Source organism: Tiliqua scincoides, chromosome 4 (genome assembly GCF_035046505.1).
Source record: "Tiliqua scincoides isolate rTilSci1 chromosome 4, rTilSci1.hap2, whole genome shotgun sequence".
NCBI lineage: Eukaryota > Metazoa > Chordata > Lepidosauria > Squamata > Scincidae > Tiliqua > Tiliqua scincoides.
In genome coordinates, this window is record NC_089824.1 from 88,585,594 (window position 1) to 88,605,965 (window position 20,372).

A 20,372-nucleotide genomic window follows, 5' to 3' on the forward strand; every position below is an offset into this window, starting at 1 on the left:
CTGCCCCTCCAATTCACCCAATTGATAAGGGTTCTGGATTACTCGCCTTGTGCAGAGGGTGGGGCTGGGTAATAGAGCCACTGTGTGAACGTGGTGTGCTCACAAACTATTCAGTGGACAATATGACTACCATCCAGTGGGGTTTTAATACATGAAACGTTAAACCAGATTTGAATGTTTGAGCCCATTTGGTTAAATTCTTGTTCTTTACAACCTCAATGTGATATGCGGTGAATGCAGTTCTTTTTCAGAACTCCATTTGTTATCTATTCATTCCACACCTGGCTTTTGTGGTGGTGGTGCTGACCTTGTCCAGTAGCACCACAAATCCTCTGTGCAACTGCCGAGGACAGGTGCCATTATATTTTCCAACAGTAACCTGGATGCAGCGCAAGTCCAAGACATTTTGGGAAAATAAAATAGAAGCTGCCACAAAAAGCATGCATTTTTCTCCTCCTGTACCCCAGATATTACTGGCCATGTGCCATGCTTGTCATCACCAGCCCTCATTTTATCTACCCAGGCAGTCAGCAAAAGTGGGAGATTCATTGAGCCGCCAGTGTGCCACCAGAAATGACTGCTGGATGGCATTCAATTTGGTAGATGGCAAGGTGTACAGATCTAAGCCAAAAGGACAACACTAAGGGCACAATCCTGAGGTGCCGTTGGGCTGGTGCAAGTCCCTTGTGCTGGCTTAGGAGGGTCGCAAAGGTACTGTAAGACATGTTTGCACCTCCTTGTGAGTCAGCTTGGCCAGCATGCGGAGGAACCGAGACTTGCGTGGGCCAAGTTTGGCCAACACAAGACTCTAGGGTGGGTGGGGAGGAGGCAGGACGGAGGCAGGAGGGAGGTGCTCTGAGGCGGGGGGAGGGCAGTGGGCAGCCCCTAGGCGGATGGATGGGGAGCAGGAGACGGGTCTGGGACCTGGCAGTTATGCTGGATCCCAACCCCGTTCCCCGAGCAGCACTTCAGGAGGTGGCACAAGTCTGAGGAGACCCATAGCGGCTGCAGTGGTTTATCTAGGGGTAAGGGGAAGAGTTTCCCCTTACCTTCAGCTGAGCCACTGTGGTGCCCTATCTCACGCTGGATACAGCGCAAGCCTCCTGGCTTGCCTGTTCCAGTGCAAGAGAGGATTGAGCCCTAAGAGATGCAATCAGGTTCCTTGTGGTAGAACTCAATAGTAACTTTGGAATGTGAGAGTGCAATTCTCCCACCCCCCTGAGAAATGTTACTAATCTCATCTTGCATTCCCTAATCCTTGGAATGTTCAGGAAAATCCAAATTCTTTAGTAATTCTGGATATTCAGCATAGTATTTCTGTAGATAAATAACAGATATTGGAATAACCTAAAAGTTCTCCTACACATGCAAAGGTTACACTGAGACTGGACTCTCTATGATATCTTAAAAAAATGAAATGTTTTGAAATACAGTTTAAGATAATCATTCTGTCCTGCAGGAAAACCTGTTTCTCCCAACTGGTTTCCAATCTTTTTCTATTGTAAACAGACCAGGACCCCTTCAGATGAGAGCAAACAACATTATGAACCAAGTTCATAACATGCACTACGCCTGACATCTGTTGCGACCACTTATTGGACTCCACAACACCCTTTACTTTTGATGTGCTGCTTTCCTCTTAAGGTAAAGTTAATCATCTGGACACAGGGAACATCAGTGTTTGCCATCCTAGGGAAGCATCTGGTGGGAACATAAATGAATAATGGAAAATGAGCCCCAGTGGACTTTGATTGTTTCTACCAAATGAAAGTCATGGCTAAGTCACAACCATTTGAAACCAAAAGTGATATTTCACTTTCAAGGGGAGAAAAAGGAGGCTAAGTCCTAACAAAGAAGGATTCTGGCACACGTATAATGGACCAGGCATGGTCGAAGTATAAAATTTCCCCAAGCCTCAGGAAAACACTGTTGGGCTTTAACTTGTGTGAGAACCTGGAAATTAGCGGTGCAGAAGACGAATCCTTTACCTGAATCAAGCCAAGCATGTTATAAGTGAAACAAAAGCTTTTCAAGAGCTTGAGCCTTCACAAGTCATCAGTTTGCTCTTTTTTTCAAAAGGCGTAACATGTGCCTATAAAAAGCTGAACTTTTGGGAACACTGCCTGTTCACAAAGGTTCAAATGAAAAAGAACATTTGCCAGCAGTTGATCGTTCACAAACATTCAAACTTGTGTAGGCACATTGGTGCTTGTGTTGATTGTGCCCACACACATCCTAGCAGGATTGCTCAATATTTTGAGCTTTCCTTATGGAATACTTGCCAACATCTCTCAATAATAGAACCAGGGGTATTTCAATTAAACTGACTGCTGGAAGATTTAGGACAAGCCAAAGGAAGTACTTTTTTCACACTGCCTATATTGTGAAATTCACTGCAAAATTCACTCTGAATGTGGTGATGACCACTAGTTTGGATCACTTTAAGAGGGGGTTGGACAAATTCATGGAACACAGGTCTATCAATGACCACTTTTCAAAAAGGCTGCATGCTGAATTTCTCTGCCAATCCCAAGCCTGACAGCCTTTGAGATGGTCTTTGCAACTCAATCCTGAGCGGTAACCAGCCAGCATCCCTGAGTCAGATAACCTCTTGAGATTTTTTTCTGGTACCCTTTCTGACTCTTGCTCACCTGGTATATATCAGACTTTAATCCTACACCTTGTACCACACTATATCGGTAGTAGCCACCCTGGCTAAACCACAACACCTCAAAGACACATTGGGGTAAACAAAACAACAAACAAACAAACAAAAAAACCCTCATTAACATCATGTGAAACAATCATGTGAAAAGGGGAAAAAAAATCCTACCCAGCCCCTGAAGGGAAATGATAAGATCAGGCTCTTAATTTCATTAAAATTTGATTTTTAAAATAGGATGAACACTTAGTTGGCTAGAAGAGCAAGGCTGTACCAGAGATAATCCTTGAAGGATTTTCTAGTTCTGATTCAACTGATACAATCATTTGTTTTTCAGTGTGAGACCTAAGTGATTCTTAAGGGGGAAACAAGTGTTGGTTTCAGTTTCTGGAAATTGGAGCACTTGTCATTTTCCTAAATGTGGATTCAGAGTAGGGTAGCTTCCCTCTGCCGCCTCCTTTAAAAATCCCAGGCAAACAAGCGGAAAGCACTGCAAATCAATGTAGAGAAGAAAGAGATGGAAAGCAGAATGTTCTTTTATGAGCCACTTTTTTTTTGTCAGCATAAAACAAATTCTTATCCCAGCCTTCATGGCATAGTCACAACTGTTTGTGTGTCATATCAAACCGAGCATCCCTCAAGACGTCACATCCCTCAAGATGTCACAGCCCTACATCTCAACATAACACAATATGGTTGATTCACTGTAGAAGAAAAGATGGAAAGGATGTACCACTTAGAAGAAAAGCTGATATCCTCATTATTTCGTTTGGTTTGGCTATTTAAACTGAATGTATACACCACCTTTCTGCCAGTGCATTCAAGCCCATTCACCATCGAATTACTAAGGCAAAAATTAAAATCAATAAAAGATTAAAATGAAAAAAAGAGCAGAATTTTCTCAGATTGTTTGTTATTTTCTTTGGAACCTGACAGCAGGAGGTCAATTGCCTGGGCTTCCCCTCAAACTTATCCATCATTTTTCTAACTTATGCTACTGCTTGGAATCTGTGCAAGCCTCCCATGCAGGAAGCTTGGGGGAGGGGAGTCCAAGCAGAACATCTCTGCCATCTCTAGGTATGTCTTCTATTTAGTTCTAAAGCTTTTAGAAAGCATAAACGTTAACAGCCCATTTATAACACCATGGGAATGCCAATCCCAATATAGTCATTCTTTCAGAAGCTCATTTCAATAAATATTCTCCTTGTAAAAACCTATCTTCAGTTTGGTACTCTTCCATAATGTAATTTGCAGTGGCTCGCTAAAGTTGAATAATAGCTTGAATTAATCAATAAATAATCAATAAATTGTTAATTTTACAAACGCCACTGCCTCCCAGATCTTAAACAACTCATTCTCTTGTAAAGAGGGTGGACACAATCTTCCAATGTTTTTTATCAACACGAATTTTGCCATAGTTGGCAAATATAACACTATTGCAAGCTAGCACACTATTGACTTATTTCTTAAAATGTTTTGCAAATCATTGTCAAACATGGCAACAGCTTGTCATAACTGCACTGTACATTTCTCAATGAAAGAGGATATATGATTATTCACCAGGGTCCATGCAGCCATTGGTGTTACAATGGAAACTCTGCTATTGCTTTCTTGTTCCATATTTTAATTCTTTTGGAGCGTTTTAAAACAGACAATATACACAGAGCTTGAATCAGAGAGACATGGAAAATGCTTTGTAAGTCTTGTTGCCACTTTACTTCTTTACTGTCTAATGGAAGCAAATAGTTTAACGGTGGGAAGCTAATAATTTAATTTCAGTCTTTCTATGTCAGGGCATCTAGCAGTAGCTAGGTCTAAATGTTCCACTTCTGAATATTTACATATGTTAAAAAAAAATCTCCCTTTAGTTAGAAAACTAGCACACAGGGAGAACAGTTCTAATCCAGTTCTTTGACTGCTGTGCTAGCTTTTTACATTCAGGAGACTTTGAATATAGGGGAGCATTCCAAATTGCCTGTGGTCTGAATTGGTTCAATCCATTCTACTACCTCAGAGCCCTATCTTGAGCGCCATTATTATCCAATCTAGTGGCTGAATGCTGTATAGTGTCTCTACCAATGCATTCTGGGGCAACAATAGAGGAGCAAGAAACCTGGAAGTAGGTCTTTAACCTGGAAGTAGGTCTTTAAAGGTATTTTTCCACTGATTTCATATCCACTGATTTTTTTTTTAATCCACCAGTGGTGCCAGAATGGAAATTGATTCTAGGATTGAAGAACATGCCATTTGGCACACTTTTCAGGTCCTTCCATTTATTTGCAAGTTTTCTCCTCAGCATTACCAATGTGTTAGCCTATGATAAAGCACTGAAAATATGGGTTAAGCCGCCGACTCAGTCAGACCATTGGACAATTAGCCAAGAATCTACAAAGCAGCAGCAATCTGAGATCTCAAGCAGTTGGGATCTCAAAGACGACTGTCTTTTCCCATCACCTGCTGCCTGATCTTTTTAGCTGGAGATGCAAAGAACTAGACAAACACATTCTGCATGCAAAGCATATACTTGAGCCAAATTATCCCTTTGCAAAAAAAGGCAGTCTTGATGAGTTCATACAAATGTTTGCATAAAGACCATTTTTGTGTGCTGTTTCATTGATGTGCACATGAACTGCCCAATGCAGTCATGCGTCGCTTAGCGGCAGGCATGCGGAGTGGTACCCTGTCGCCAAGCAAGGCTCAACGTTATACGAAACCTCCAATGGCTAGGAGAGCCATGCTTCTCTCATCTCTGGAGGCTTTTCTGAGCCTTGCAGAGGCAGTGCACATCTGTGCGCTGCCTCTGCAGGGCTCGGAATGCCCATTTTGGGCAAAAACACCCAACTTCCAATTTCCCAAGAAACCAGAAGTCACATGTTTTTGGCCAAAACGGCCAGTCTGAGCCTTGTAAAGGCAGCGCATGGATGCACACTGCCTCTACAAGGCTCAGAAAAGCCTCCAGAGGTGAGGGAAGCAAGACACCCCTCAGCTTCAGGGGGACTGAACAGGGACCAGTTTCAGCTGTCGCATATGCAGGCTGTCGCTGGTCGGAACATTGCTAAACGGCGCTCGCCTGTACTGTGTTGTGTGTATGATTTCTTATCAGCGTACATGTGGGTGGGGAGGGTGAAGACACAAAGGAACCACAGAAACAGAAAACTGAAGGAAACTGGCATGCCCAGAGTTCTGAACAAAATTTGGAAATTTTAAAAACTGAGAATTCTTTACAGTTCTATTCCAGATGCAAAACCCAGGTATTCAGAATATCAACAACTGGCAAGAAATTTAGAAGACATTTGAACATTTCTGGAAACATCTCTCTTCTGTGCCAAAAATGGCTTCCTTCAAAAACTGCTGTTGTTCAACAAAAGAAGCAAACAATATATATTTTTTTTTGACACACATTAGTATGTAATCTCTTGTTAGATGTGCTCACCCTTCTCTGGATCATGCCATTTTAAGTGGGGATTCCTCTTGACCTCAGTGGGCCATAAATAGAAACCTGTCAATGGCTCTTAATGCCTCCACATGTTGTAGATTCTCTACGACATCTATCATTGAAAAATAGCATTTTTTTCTCGTACTAGAGTGTAAGCATCTCTACAGGAAAATAATATGTTTGAGTTCTTTCTTTGTATTGTTTGCTTTCAAACACTGCACGGTGTCCTCCACAGAGCAAGCTCACTTATTTGAATAATGAATACGCAATATTCTATTCTAGCTAGACACAGTTTAAGACACAAAACTATCAATCATATCAGTGGACTAGACTTTGTCGATGAATAATACAATTGGTTTCTGCTGACTGGCCAAGAAAATTTTTTTTTCTAAATGTGCAGTGAAAACAAAACAATTTTTGTTTGTTAGTTGTTTGTTTGTTTTTTAAGATAAACCAGACAAAATATGAAAAGATGAAAACAAAATTAATGCACAGATTTATACTCTAATGAAGAAGTGGTGGGAAGGGCAGTGTAGAGATCTCTAGTTCTGGACCAAGGTTAAAAATGTGTTCTCGGTATTGAAGCAATAATAAATACAGAAATATCCATTCCAAGTCCCTATATGACACAGCAATCTATGAAAAGATTATTTTCTGGTTCTCTATACACCAGATTTACAGAATTTGGGGCACCCACCACATTTCGTGGGGATTTACTAAGGGTTTCCGCAAGATTAAATTCCTGGCCCCATAACAGCATAGATTCACCAAAAGCAGCAAATGTTACTCCAAGTACCACTACAGTTCCTTATTCACACTGAACTTGCAGGTATATTTTGTTTAATTTTCTCTAATTAGATTTCTTTCAAATGTTTACATCACTGTTATGGTGTCATCACTTGTAAAAGATTACAGGTGAGCACCACTTAATGATGGGGATATGTTCTCCAAACCCCGTTGTTATGTGATTAGGTTGTTCAGTGCATATTCAGCCCAACCTACTGTCTTTGTTGTGTAAATTAACACTCCTTGCCAGATACTAGCTGGCTGCACAGACTACTGGAGACCAATTGCCTCTTCTTTGCATTAAGAGCCTCTTTGTTGTGTAAACAGACACTCTGCTGCAAGCTGTGAGAGTCCCAATTGCCACATTAAGAGCTCTTTGTTGTGATTTGACCACCAACATATATGCGGCCCATCATTAAGCAGAAGGTTGTTAAGCAGTGCATGTCTGTACTGTGAACCAACAAGTGTCAGGTACAGAACTTACTCCCCTTGGGAGGGGAGAGGCTGAGACTGGGGCAGGGATTGTGTGTGTTTTGAGGCCAGGAAGGGGCAGTATCAGCTGCAGCAACTCCATCAATATCCTTTCCCCCTACCAGGCCTTGATCCACCTTCCTGGGTCAATTCAGACATGCAGCAGAAAAACCAATGGCGGACGTCCCAGTAGACTTATCATGGCAGTGGAGGCTTATCCTTGAGCAAGGAAACAAATGTTTTCTTATCTGAAAGAGACCTCAGGGACTGCCCCACTCCACACAGAATTGCGTACATTCTGTGGTGGTGCGAGTGCATACATGGGGGTTTTGGTACGTTGTAACAGAACAACTGTAAAAGAAATACGGAGTCCTGTGATGCCACAGATAAAAAAGTTGTTTACGTATACAGCAACATACTGTTGAATAGTTTAATCTTCAATAGTGTCTGACTTTCTTTTTCAACTATTATATTTTTCAACATTTAAATACTGTGGAATAATTTAATATGTGTGTTTTTTCCTCATTTTGAAGGAAAAATAACATAAAATTAGAGAAAGCTTCAGGACTGAGTCAATGGCTTGGGTCCAAAGACTCCTTGCTCTGGAGGAAGCAATTTTTATTAAAGGAAGACAAACTTTGGACCAAATCTAGTTTGTATGGGCATCTAGGGTGACAGTTATTTCTACAATGACAGTTATTTCTACGATGATGTACCATTCATGGGAATGCAGTAAGCAAAGCTAAGTAACTGGATTGGCTCCCAAGGGAGTTATATCTTCAAGTTCCTCATTACATCAGGAGACAAGCCTGCCATGTTCTCTCTAATTCCCAATTTCTCCATCTCATATGGCAAACAGGATTTCAAATGTGCCATACAGCAGGAAGTGGAACAGTGGATACCAGAACCAGGGAGAGAATGGGTAGGAAAATGTGGGTGCTACCCCATCTCTTCGTGTAAAGGGCTTTAAGCCGGTGGAAGCATTGAAATCTGGCAATCTGAGATCCTAATAGTTACTCAAATGAAAATACTAGAATATAATTTTACTTTCATCAAAATGAAGGTCTTAACTCTATTTTTAGGTCCAAAAATTAAAGGGGGGGGGGGAATGAGGGATGTTTCATCTTGCATCATAACCTACCAGCTCAGTGATGCCATCTCGAAAATATTCTATATAGTAGGGTCAAGAAAACAATAGTGTGAGCTCTTTGACAGACACAAAATGCAGTGTGATCAGCATGCCTCCTTCAGCCATTGACAGCCCAATCCTAACTAAATTGCCCACACCCATGCGGCTGTGCCAATGAAGAATGCACTGTATCCTGTGGGTGGGGGGCAGTCTTGGAAGCCTCCTTGAGGTAAGGAAATGCTTCCACTTCCCCAATAGATCAATTGGACCTGCACCAGCTCTTTTGCTGGCACAAGTCCAAGTGAACCTGTGGAGATGAATCAAGTCCAGGAAGGAGGATAGGATATTGGCAGTCTTTGCCACCTATAACTGACCCATTCTGACCCTTTGATACACAGCCTCTTTGCCACAGTCCCCACCCTGTTCTCCCCCCTTCTCTGCTCTGCTTTGCTCTGCTCAAGTTCCACCCACCATCCACCGCTGCACCAACTTGCAGGTGCCAAGGCATCCTAGAAGGCCAATGTCACACAGCCACCACTGATCATCATTTCTGGCAGCAGCCCAGTTGTGCACAACAGTTCATAACAATACATGATGCCAGAAAGGAATGTGAGTTCCAATGTTGCAAGCCCCCTCTAGGCTTTCATCTCCAAAACAGTGCCTTTAATTGTGACAAAATAAGGAAGTTCATTGAGTTACATGTAATGTTGATTCATATTTATACTGAAGTTGGCAATATGATCAGTATTGTTGCCACCTTTCAATGATCTTCTGTTTTGCTCAAAATGCAGTCCTGAATGAGATCACATCTGCTGACAAATTTCTTCGTTTAACTGGTTGGCAGGCCATCTGCTTAAACGCTTATACTGCACTCGTCACTGCAGTATGTATTTAATCTGTTAAAGAAAGTAAAATGTTAAGAGCTGAGGTATGTGGGAGCGGAACCGACTGAAGTGCTTCAAGGAACAGGTCTGTTTTTAGAACCTCCACAACCTGCAATGTCAGAAAAGATGCATCTTGCAAACATAATTTTTTCCCCTTGTTCAGGTTTACATTACAGTCAGCCTGCATCGTATGCAAGGGTTATGTTCTGAGGTTGGTGCATAAAGCCAAAATGGTATATTTTTGATCTTACCTTTCAATTATCCCTCAAATCATCCATAATGATGATGGGCCATGCTTGGGTGATGGAGAGTGAATTGTAGACGAAGTGTTGGCTCTGGTTCAGCTTTATAAGTTGACTGAGTAGGCTTATCTGCTGCTGTTTGTTTTTCCTTGAGATAGTCTCCACCTCATTGCTCTCACTGCCCTGAATGGCTCTGAAGGTGAAAGGGAGGGGCCACTTTACATAGGCATTCAGGCGCCTGAAAAACCTAGCGTTTTGACTGCCCTCTGGCTTTGCCACTGCTCAAACATTTCTTGGTACAGTCTCAAATTATATGCAATACCACATCTGATTTTGAGACTGAATTCCACAGAAGGATGATATTCAGAATTAATGAAGTGTTGTACTGCTTGTAACATTTCAGCAAATTTATGAAGGCTCCAACTTGCTGGCTCATTCTTCAGTTTCTTCTTCATGGACATCAGTGAAGCCATCATTGCCCAACCTGGCCTCTTGAACAATGCATTTCACTTCTTTGTCAATGGGTAGGAAAACCCGGAAAATCATTCATGCATTTTCTCCATAGGTTTTGCCAATATTGCATGGACTGTTTCAAGCTTGATTACATCAACTGCCTATATAATACATGTGATGTAATCAGCACTGTTGAAGGATATTGCGCACCATCACATCAACACTGGGGCCAGCATCTATGGCACAATGAATCCACGAGGAGGTAAGTCTCATGTACACGGCCGTGAAATAGTGAATCACACCTTGGGCAAGAGGTTGCAGGATGGAGATTTTCTTTTTTCTTTTTCAGGCAGAAAGATGACTTCGACATCCTTATGCACAAACTGGAGTGCCTTGGGGTGGTGAGGAGGGTCATCTATGATCAGTAACACTTTAAAGTCAAGTTCTTTCTTGTTGAGGTATCGCTTGACCTCCAAAGTGAATGAAACACTTGTGGAACCAATCTAGAAACAATGCTGCTGCAACTCAAGACTTTTTATTTAACTGTAAGAACACAGGCAGGAGATTTTTGTTCTTGCCCTTTAGGGCATAGGGATTTGCAGCCCTGCAGAGAAAGCCTGGTTTTAAATGCTCAGCCACACTGCCACAGAATCACCCAGTCACACTCTCTTGAGCTGCTTTGAAACCAGGGCTCGTCTTGCTGATCTGGAAATGTAAGAGTGCTTGGGCATTTTTTTTTTCCTAGAAAAAAATTCCCTCATGCCTTTTTTCATCAGCATGAAAAAAACCTTGTGTCATAAGATAGCACTTTTCTTCTCTGAGTTCCTGAAATTGTTCTGGGGGGGCTTTTGCTGCTGCCTCAACAGATGCAGCTTCACCATTAGTCAGTACATTTTTGTGGTTGAAGCTCTTCCTAAAACTTTTAAGCCAAGCTGAGCTGTCCTTCTCACCAGAAGACTGTCCCGCTTTGGCAAAGGGTTTGAGAGTTCATAAATGCTATGAACCCGTTGATGTGGCTGTTGACATGTACACTTTTATAGTTCATGTCTTCCAGCTATACGTTTAATGCCTTTCCAGTCTTCATTAATGTATTATCATGGACTTGTCTCATCACTTTAACAGACATTGTGGCACTAGATGCCACAGCTTGAAAATTTCTTTCTAAACTCAATGGTACTGATGCTAGATTCATTGCAGCCATATTTATGTGCCACACTGGAGGCCAACATACCTTCTCTGATTAACGACAATGCAGCCAGTTTTTTTATCTCTGGATCATTGGAACAGATCACTGTTTTTTTTCAGCTGAGCACCAGATGAAGTAGTTTGCTTGTGTTGAGGGGCCATATTATATGAAAAATACTGTTAACTGTACTATTTACACACACTTGAATCACACAGTTTGGAAAGTGCTGTCTCAAAGGGTAAGTCTTGCCTCACAAACCTTTTAGAATTCTTTGAAAAGGTCAACAGGCACTGGATGCGGGCAAACCCGTGGACATTATATATCTGGACTTTCAGAAGGCGTTCGACACGGTCCTTCACCAAAGGCTACTGAAAAAAACTCCACAGTCAGGGAATTAGAGGGCAGGTCCTCTCATGGATTGAGACCTGGTTGAAGACCAGGAAACAGAGAGTGGGTGTCAATGGGCAATTTTCACAATGGAGAGAGGTGAAAAGTGTTGTGCCCCAAGGATCTGTCCTGGGACCGGTGCTCTTCAACCTCTTTATAAATGACCTGGAGACAGGGGTGAGCAGTGAGGTGGCTAAGTTTGCAGATGACACCAAACTTTTCCGAGTGGTGAAGACCAGAAGTGATTGTGAGGAGCTCTAGAAGGATCTCTCCAAACTGGCAGAATGGGCAGCAAAATGGCAGATGCGTTTCAATATAAGCAAGTGTAAAGTCATGCACATTGGGATAAAAAATCAAAACTTTAGATATAGGCTGATGGGTTCTGAGCTGTCTGTGACAGATCAGGAGAGAGATCTTGGGGTGGTGGTGGACAGGTCGATGAAAGTGTCAACCCAATGTGTGGCGGCAGTGAAGAAGGCCAATTCTATGCTTGGGATCATTAGAAAAGGTATTGAGAACAAAACGGCTAATATTATAATGCCATTGTACAAATCAATGGTAAGGCCACACCTGGAGTATTGTGTCCAGTTCTGGTCACCACATCTCAAAAAGGACATTGTGGAAATGGAAAAGGTGCAAAAGAGAGCAACTAAGATGATTACTGGGCTGGGGCACCTTCCTTATGAGGAAAGGCTATGGCACTTTGGCCTCTTCAGCCTAGAAAAGAGGCGCCTGAGGGGGGACTTGACTGAGACATACAAAATTATGCATGGGAAGGATAAAGTGGATAGAGAGATGCTTTTTACACTCTCACATAACACCTCAACCAGGGGACATCCACTAAAATTGAATGTTGGGAGGGTTAGGACAGACAAAAAATATATTTCTTTACTCAGCGTGTGGTTGGTCTGTGGAACTCCTTGCTGTAGGATGTGGTGACGGCATCTGGCCTGGATGCTTTTAAAAGGGGATTAGACAAGTTTCTGGAGGAAAAATCCATTATGGGTTACAAGCCATGATGTGTATGTGCAACCTCCTGATTTTAGAAATGGGCTATGTCAGATGCAAGGGAGGGCACCAGGATGCAGGTCTCTTGTTATCTGGTGTGCTCCCTGGGGCATTTGGTGGGCTGCTGTGAGATATAGGAAGCTGGACTAGATGGGCCTGATCCAGTGGGGCTGTTCTTATGTTCTTATAAAGATTTGATCAACAAGAAAATGAATTACTTTGAAAACAGAGTTCTGGACACAGATGAGATGAAAGAGGAGTGACATAGGAAGGCCAGAGAGAAAGTTAAAGTTTTCTGTTTGTGTTTTCACATGTTGATTGCAAGTTGTGAATTTAAATGACAACATTCAATAAGAATAAAGATGAGGGGGGAAAAACAAAGAACTGAAAATGATAAAATAATGCAATTCTCATGTAGGAAAATGCACAGAAGGGTGACCTTCTAATATTTTGTCTTCCAGACCAATTCAGTTATGTGCCTCTGGATGTTCTTCTGGATGTTTTTAACAGAAATACAAAAAGAACAGTTTGTACAGTATTCAGACAGATCAATGACTATTATTCATAAATGTAGTAGATTTTAAGGACACTAAGGGCCCTATCCTGAACTTCATTAGTGCCGGCACTAAACTCCAGTGTGGATGTCTGCGGCACTCAGAAAGGAGGAACTGCTTGCACTGGGCCAGCGCCAGCTGGTATTGAGCCTCAGCGCTGCATGGAGTGTCAGCTGGCACTCCAGTAGCGCAGGCTGGTGGTAAGTAGTTTTGTACATATCCTAATGTACATATCCTAATGTACAGGCCATATCTTGAGGTACAGACTCTTAGGTACAGACACTTGTCATTGTTGAACATAACCATGGTCTTTTAAGAATGCCCCATATGCCATATGTTCATTTTACAAAAGATTTAGAGAAGAATGGAGTTTGTTGCTAAAGAAAATGGCAGTAATTTAGGGCGCAATCCTGACCCAGGCTTGGGCTGGCAAGTTGGAGGTGGGAGGGAGGCATTCCGGGATGGGAGGAGTAGGTGGAGGGTAGTCCCAGGGGTGGGCAGGTGGGAAGCAGGAGGCAGTGTTGGAATCCGGTTCTTGTGCTGGATCCCAACCGTTCCCAAGCAGTGTGGAGCAGCTTCAAGCCACTCTGCTCTCCGAGGAGACCCATTGGGGTTTCTCAAGATACAAGGCAGTTTACAATCGGCAGGCTGCTCATAAACTCCACTTCAAATGGGGTTTTTACAGTTATTGTTCTATATGCAATTCAAATCCTCCAGATGTTTCACTTTCAATGTGTGGTCATCAACCTGGCTGCACTTCTACATCTTCCACCACATTCCACACATTCCTTTGCAAGTTCCGTCAACAACTACTGGTCTCCCAACCAAGACCAACCCAAGGCTGATCCTGCTTCGTATTTTCAGGGAGGGCAACAGCTCAACCTCCAGGCCACACCTCCTGTTACTTTCTGCGTTTTGAAAGATGATTGCCAGTGGTCCTATGCTTGACAGTATTTCTGCTCTCATTGGTAATTCCAGCAAGTTGTTTTTCATCCAGTGGTAATCATTGGTATAACCTTCAACGATATATATGATGGGACCCTTTGCTATTGATAATTGTATGGGGAAAGCCTGATAGCTCAATCCAAGAATACCTGAGCAGTGGTTGGAAACCTTCAGTCTCGAAAGGCTATGGTATAAGCCTACAGCACCTGGTATTCCCAAGCGGTCTCCCACCCAAGTACTAAACAGGCCTGACCCTGCTTAGCTTCCAAGATCAGACATCTGCAGGGTAACAGTTGCTGTGGTACCATAGCAGTAACACCTGAAGAATAAGATATGTTGAAGAGATATTTTTTAATGCGAATGCACAGGAGGGCAAAATTAATGTGCCTCAATCAACCTTCATTTACAATTCTTAACTTTAAATTCACAAACTTAATATTCATGTAAATTTTAATTAGTTTCAAGTCAGATAAAAGTGAGAAAGACAATCCCTGCACACTTCTAATGAACCAGCATGTTGTTCAAATAACTCAGCAAGATTAGCTAACTCTGCCAGAATTTAGAATAATTCATGCTTTGCTGGTAGACTTTCCAGAATATTCAGACTATTTCCACAAATACTAGTGCCCTAATTACCTAATTAAATAGGAAAGGCACTCCAATTATAAATCTCACATTCGCCCTAGGAGCATTATTTCTTTTCTTAAAAAAGAAAAAAAAAACTTTACTACACCTTTGACTCTGGCATTGGAGGGTCCCAACTGATTAGTTTTATTTGGTAATTAAGCCTTACAGGGTGAATTTGGCCTTCATTAAGCTTTTTAACTCTGATATTAAGTACAGACAGAGATGGGCATAGAGGCTAAATAAGAGTGCCTATAGGTTTAGAAAAGTTTTTTTTCCCTTGTAATACTGATTGTAGCAAGTAGTTATTACAACTTATACAACATAATAACTACTAAACAAAGTGTTGAGAACCAAAAGGTTGATGTTGATGTCAACATCAAGAGAAGCAGAGAAAGAAGTCTACATTAGACTGCATTGGGGCTGCATTGGTGCTGGAAAGTTGGATAGGAGTGGACCCAAACACAGATTCCCAATTCTGTGCATAACAACCAGAACCTAAGATCACACACATAAAAAATTGGATTATATGATAAATGTGTTTGTCAGGTTTTTGGCATCCCAGGCTTGAGATTGTTATTAGCCAGGATGTGGCAGGAGGCCCTGATATCTGGGCCTGGTGTGAAGCAATCTGTAAAGCAGCACAGCTGATGCAATCAACTGCACCTGTTGCAGGTGGGAGTCACGTGACTTGGGGAGAGATGAGTGCTGAGTCGCGTAGGCCATGGAGGAATGGTGCAATGCACTACTGGACAGCCAATCAGATTGGGTCACAAGATTTCAGATAAGGTCGCCCTACTCTGATTGGCTGGTCCCAGTATACATGGGGGCAAGAACAGACTCCAAGTGTGGGTTGTTGTTGTTCGTGTCATGCTGTTGATTTGTGTACTGACCTGGACTACATTATCGTGACTGTGACCTGCTGTATCCCTGACTTCTGGACCATTTGATTGACTGCTATTCTGCCTGCTCCTTTTACCAATACATGCTTCTGCAACAAACAAGCCTGTGTTTGCTTCTTTGGCTCTGTTTGGGATCGCCTGCTTCCTGTGCTATCTCCCTACATTCCTGTGCCACTCTGCTGCCATGAAAGCAAGGGCTATCCTCCCCTGCTGACCTGACAGTGTTTAACAGCCCTATCCTATTCCTGCCTCCTGAAAACACATAGCCTCCAAAAAATACTGAGGTAAGTTGGCCCACCAACAGCTCACCAATTAGTTGCCACTCTTTGGTGCCTTTCACACACGCGGGCAAAGCTGAGCAAGGAAGGCCACCACCAGTAAAGGCTACATTGTGAAATCAGGGGTGCTCGGTTAATCATGCTAGATGCATCTAGTGTGACTCTGAAATATAGTCCCTGGAGCTTAAAGCCTGGAGGACGTCATAGACCTTGAAAACTGGTTCCTTTCTACCACCTCTTACATTGTATCTGAGGTATTCAATCTGTGTGTCCTGCCTCCCTAGTGAGGCGTGGCTAGCCTCCAGGGGCGTCACCAGGCATCTCCCAGAGAGAGGAGGCCAGCAGCTGCTCTGCTGCTGAGCTCTGCTGTGCTGCCTCCTGACTTGCTGCTTTTCTGCAGCTGTGGTGGGTGGGACAGCGTGAGGCTGGGAGGGCTGTGAAACATGGTGGGGGGAGGTGGGAGAGAAGGCTGGCTGGGCAGGCAGGCAGAGGTGCTGCATCTCATTATGGAGCTCTCTCCTCATGCAGCCTTGCTCCAAGGACTACATTTCCCAGTGTGCCCCTCGCTCTGGGCATCCTGGGATTAGTCAAGGCTGGAGGAAAGAAGAGTGCAGAGGTGCTGCATCTCATCAGCACAGGGCACACTCCTGGCAGGCTTTAAAGTAAGTACAGGCAGTGCAACACTGTCCTCTGTTTGGGAAGGAAGGAGCCAACCTGCTCCTAGTGGGGGGGGGGGGTGTCCAAATGCCCCAGCCTGCATCCCTCCATCTTGCCTGGGGGGAACAGGGGTGGTATCTGCATGTTGGGTGTGTGTTTGTTTGTGTGAGAGAGAGAGCAGCCCCCATCTACTTTGGGGTGAGTTGTAATCTTGCTGGGTGTGGCTGCAATCCTTTCCACACTTTCCTGGGAGTAAGCCCCATTCACTCAAATGGGGCTTACATCTGAGTAGACCTACATAGGCTTGGGGTCTGTGTCAGCTTAACCAAGGATCCTCACCTTTCTCTTTTTCCTCCCCCTTCAAAAAGAAAAAAAGCCACTCTTGATGGCTTTGTCTCCAAAAATTGATTAAAAATAAAAATCCCCATTCCTTTTCAGCCATCCCTTTTTCCTCCTGCCTCCTTTTTTTTTTTTTGGGGGGGGGGGTACTCTGTTGGCTGCTATTGTAAGACAAAAGGCACAATCCTAGCTAGGTCTACTCAGAAGTAAGTCCTATTGTGTTCAATGGAACTTACTCCCAGGAAAGTGGGGTTAGGATTCCAGCTAAACAGTCTCCAGGTTTCAGTTTGCATCAGTTTGCAATTAGCAGATACACACAAAACAAAGTCTTCCCCTCCCCCAGCAAATTCATCACTTCCCCCCTCCCTTTCCAAAAGCCTCCAGGTGTGCTGCTAACAAACAGGGCACAATCCTAACCAGTCTTCTCAGAAGTAAGTCCTATTTTGTTCAATGGGGCTTACTCTTAGGTAAGTGTGGTTAGGATTGCAGCCTCAGAGTGCTGGCAGCCTTGTTTCCAGTGAATAATTATAACACCTTCATCCCCATTTTGGGGGTAACTGAGGTGAGGTGTTGTAATGGGGAGCCATGGCCGATGGCTACAAGGATCAGGGGAGGCGCAAGCCGGAAAAGTTCAAGAACCACTGCATTATATGTTTCTCAAGGCCCAATCTGGATTCCATTTGTACCAAGCATGAACCCTTGACAGTCTTGAGTCTCACCCATGACATGACTACTGAGTGCTATGCAAGCTTCTCACACAAATAATACCATTTGGACCGAAAGGACTTTGGTTCTCATCTAAGTGATACCTGGCTCCTGATAGAGATCATATGTAATTGTTAGCATAACCCAGTAGTTATGCTAACTCTCCGAGAGCTATCGCGCTCCACTTCCGGTTTAGCAGAAGTGGAGTACTATCGCTCCACTTTCACTTTTGAAGCATTGGGGAGCCCTGCAGACAGTTGCACAGGGCTCCCTGCACCCCCGGGAGGTTGCAGGAGGCTCTGGTAAGTGCAGAAAAGCTCAGTGCTGGAAAGCTCTGGTAAGTACTTTACAGCACTTTCAAACAACACCATTGAGCCCTAGCGCCAGCCCACCTCCTTTTTCAGATGGGGCCCTTAATAAGCAGACTGGTCAAGTCAGTGCAACCTTAACATAATACTAATTCATGTTCTTGAGTTATCTGTTTTAATAGTCCCTATGCTTTCTTCTGGTGCAGTTTTTTTGTTTTTTTAAGTAACACATTGAATGCCAACTCTTTTATAAGAAATTATGACCACAAAGGCCTGATTATTTGTCTTCTAGCAATTATACTCTAGAAAACCACAGTAATCGAAATATATTTGCTTTGCTCTCTATGCAGAAGGTAGACGTTTCAAATTATATTGGAGGGGGGAAATGATTTTCTTTACCTGATTTTATATACTTTAATTCCCAATGGCAGTAACACTCTCATTTATATTTATAATGTTACAAAATGTTCCATCTGTCATGCTAGCTGTGGGAGGCCAGATTACAGTACAGAATAATATGATTCATTTTTAATAGAAATCACTACTGGTTAATTATAATGCAAAGTGTCTCTTGGAAATGGAGCAATTATTTCAGTGGTATTTTTGAGGCTGGTAAGTCAGACAGATCCATGCTTTCCTTTGTCATCTTCAGTTTTGCTGAAAAAGGCACAATATGATACAAAATTAGGTTTTTCCCACCCTTTGAAAACACTGTTTTCGATTGCTAGAAGTGAGTGGTAATTTCCATGTAAACCATTCACACTTGGGTGACTTCATTGGCTTTCATCATAGATGGGGCTCTCACTGTTTTGATGGATCTCAAATCTAAGCATTCAGCCATGACTGCTTCCTTTCTCCCTAGCTTGTCTCTCGTCTTTGTTTCGCTGATATCCCTCTGAGGTGAGCTGTTGATCCTGTCTGGCAAAATGTTAAAGCAGAACATTTCTCCCACTCTTCTCATGTCTTGCTCCACCTTGGCTTGCTGTCCCACTGACATGCCTACTGCTGTAATTGCAAGTACTGAAAAGTGATTACTCTAAACAACACAAGGAGAGATGTTTCAAACTGAGGTGCAAGACAATTCCCCAGCAGAAAGTTCCTCATCATCTGTGTTGTTATGTACATTGGTAGGAGATGGTAAGAAGCAGAATCATTTCATGGAGAACAGATTGTGAAGCCCACTTTACCATCAAACATGGCTGCCTAATGACTCTCTTGTACATGAAAGGCCATAAATCATGCTATCAACTTTCCCAATTTGTTGTTAAATACCTTGATGTCCTTAGTACATTAACATGTACATACATTATTTTTACATATACAGTTTACTGAATATATCTGACATTTCTTCATAATTCTCACAATGAAGATGGGGGTATCACAAAAGTTTACTTATGGGTCTATGAATAATTTCTTTTTCTCTCACTATCTTATCATTTTTTTTAAACCACAACCATACATTTTAATGGCCTGTTAGGCATGTGGATAAGCAATCTAGATGATGAAATCCTTGCCATCCTTCACAAGAAGACAACCTGCAACTGTGATTTTTTTTTTTTTCTTTGCTTGGAAGAACAACGGATCACTTCAGGCAAACACCAGCAGATGGTGCTTCAGGAAGAACTGGTCCCTTTCATTAGCTGTCACTCACATGTCACTTCCACATTTCACCCAAACAGCCTTATTTGACAAATAAGAACCAAAATTAAATATCTTATTGCTGGCTAGAATGTAGCTATTTTTATACTTTGATGCATGTTGAATAGAATGTGTGGGTGAGTGTGTAGAGTGTGATTGTTGGAATTGTATATATTTATGCTTGTATCTCTAAGATGCATAAATTTCGTTGTACTGTACTGTACTGTACTGTAGCACAATGATAATAAAGTTGTTACTACTACTACTACTACTACTACTACTATTTATGTATCTAGTGATATATTGACTGCTAGGTGTCCGTGGGTTCAGTGGCAACATTCCAAACCCTTCATGTTATTATTACTGCTCTGGTTGATTAATGTGTATTTCATGTCAATTGTTTGCTAGGAATCTTACAGATAATTAACACTGAAATCCTATGCATATGTACTTGTAATTACACAGTAATTACTTGTAATCCCAGCATCTTTTTCAGTGGTTGTGCCCATTCCTAATCAAATTTCTAGCACTGAATCAGCCACAGTGCAGCCCCTTGGTAAGGGAACAAATGTTCCCTTACCTTAAGAAGGCCTCCATGACTGCTTTCCCACTGCAGGATACAGCACACACCCCACTGGCATGGCTGCATCAGTGCTGGAAAGTTGGATGGGACTGGGCCCCATTACTCATGTTAGACAAGGAACCATATTTTCACTTATTCTGCTATGTAAACCACTTTGTTGAAAATCAATTTTTAGTTGAAAATCAATCATAATAA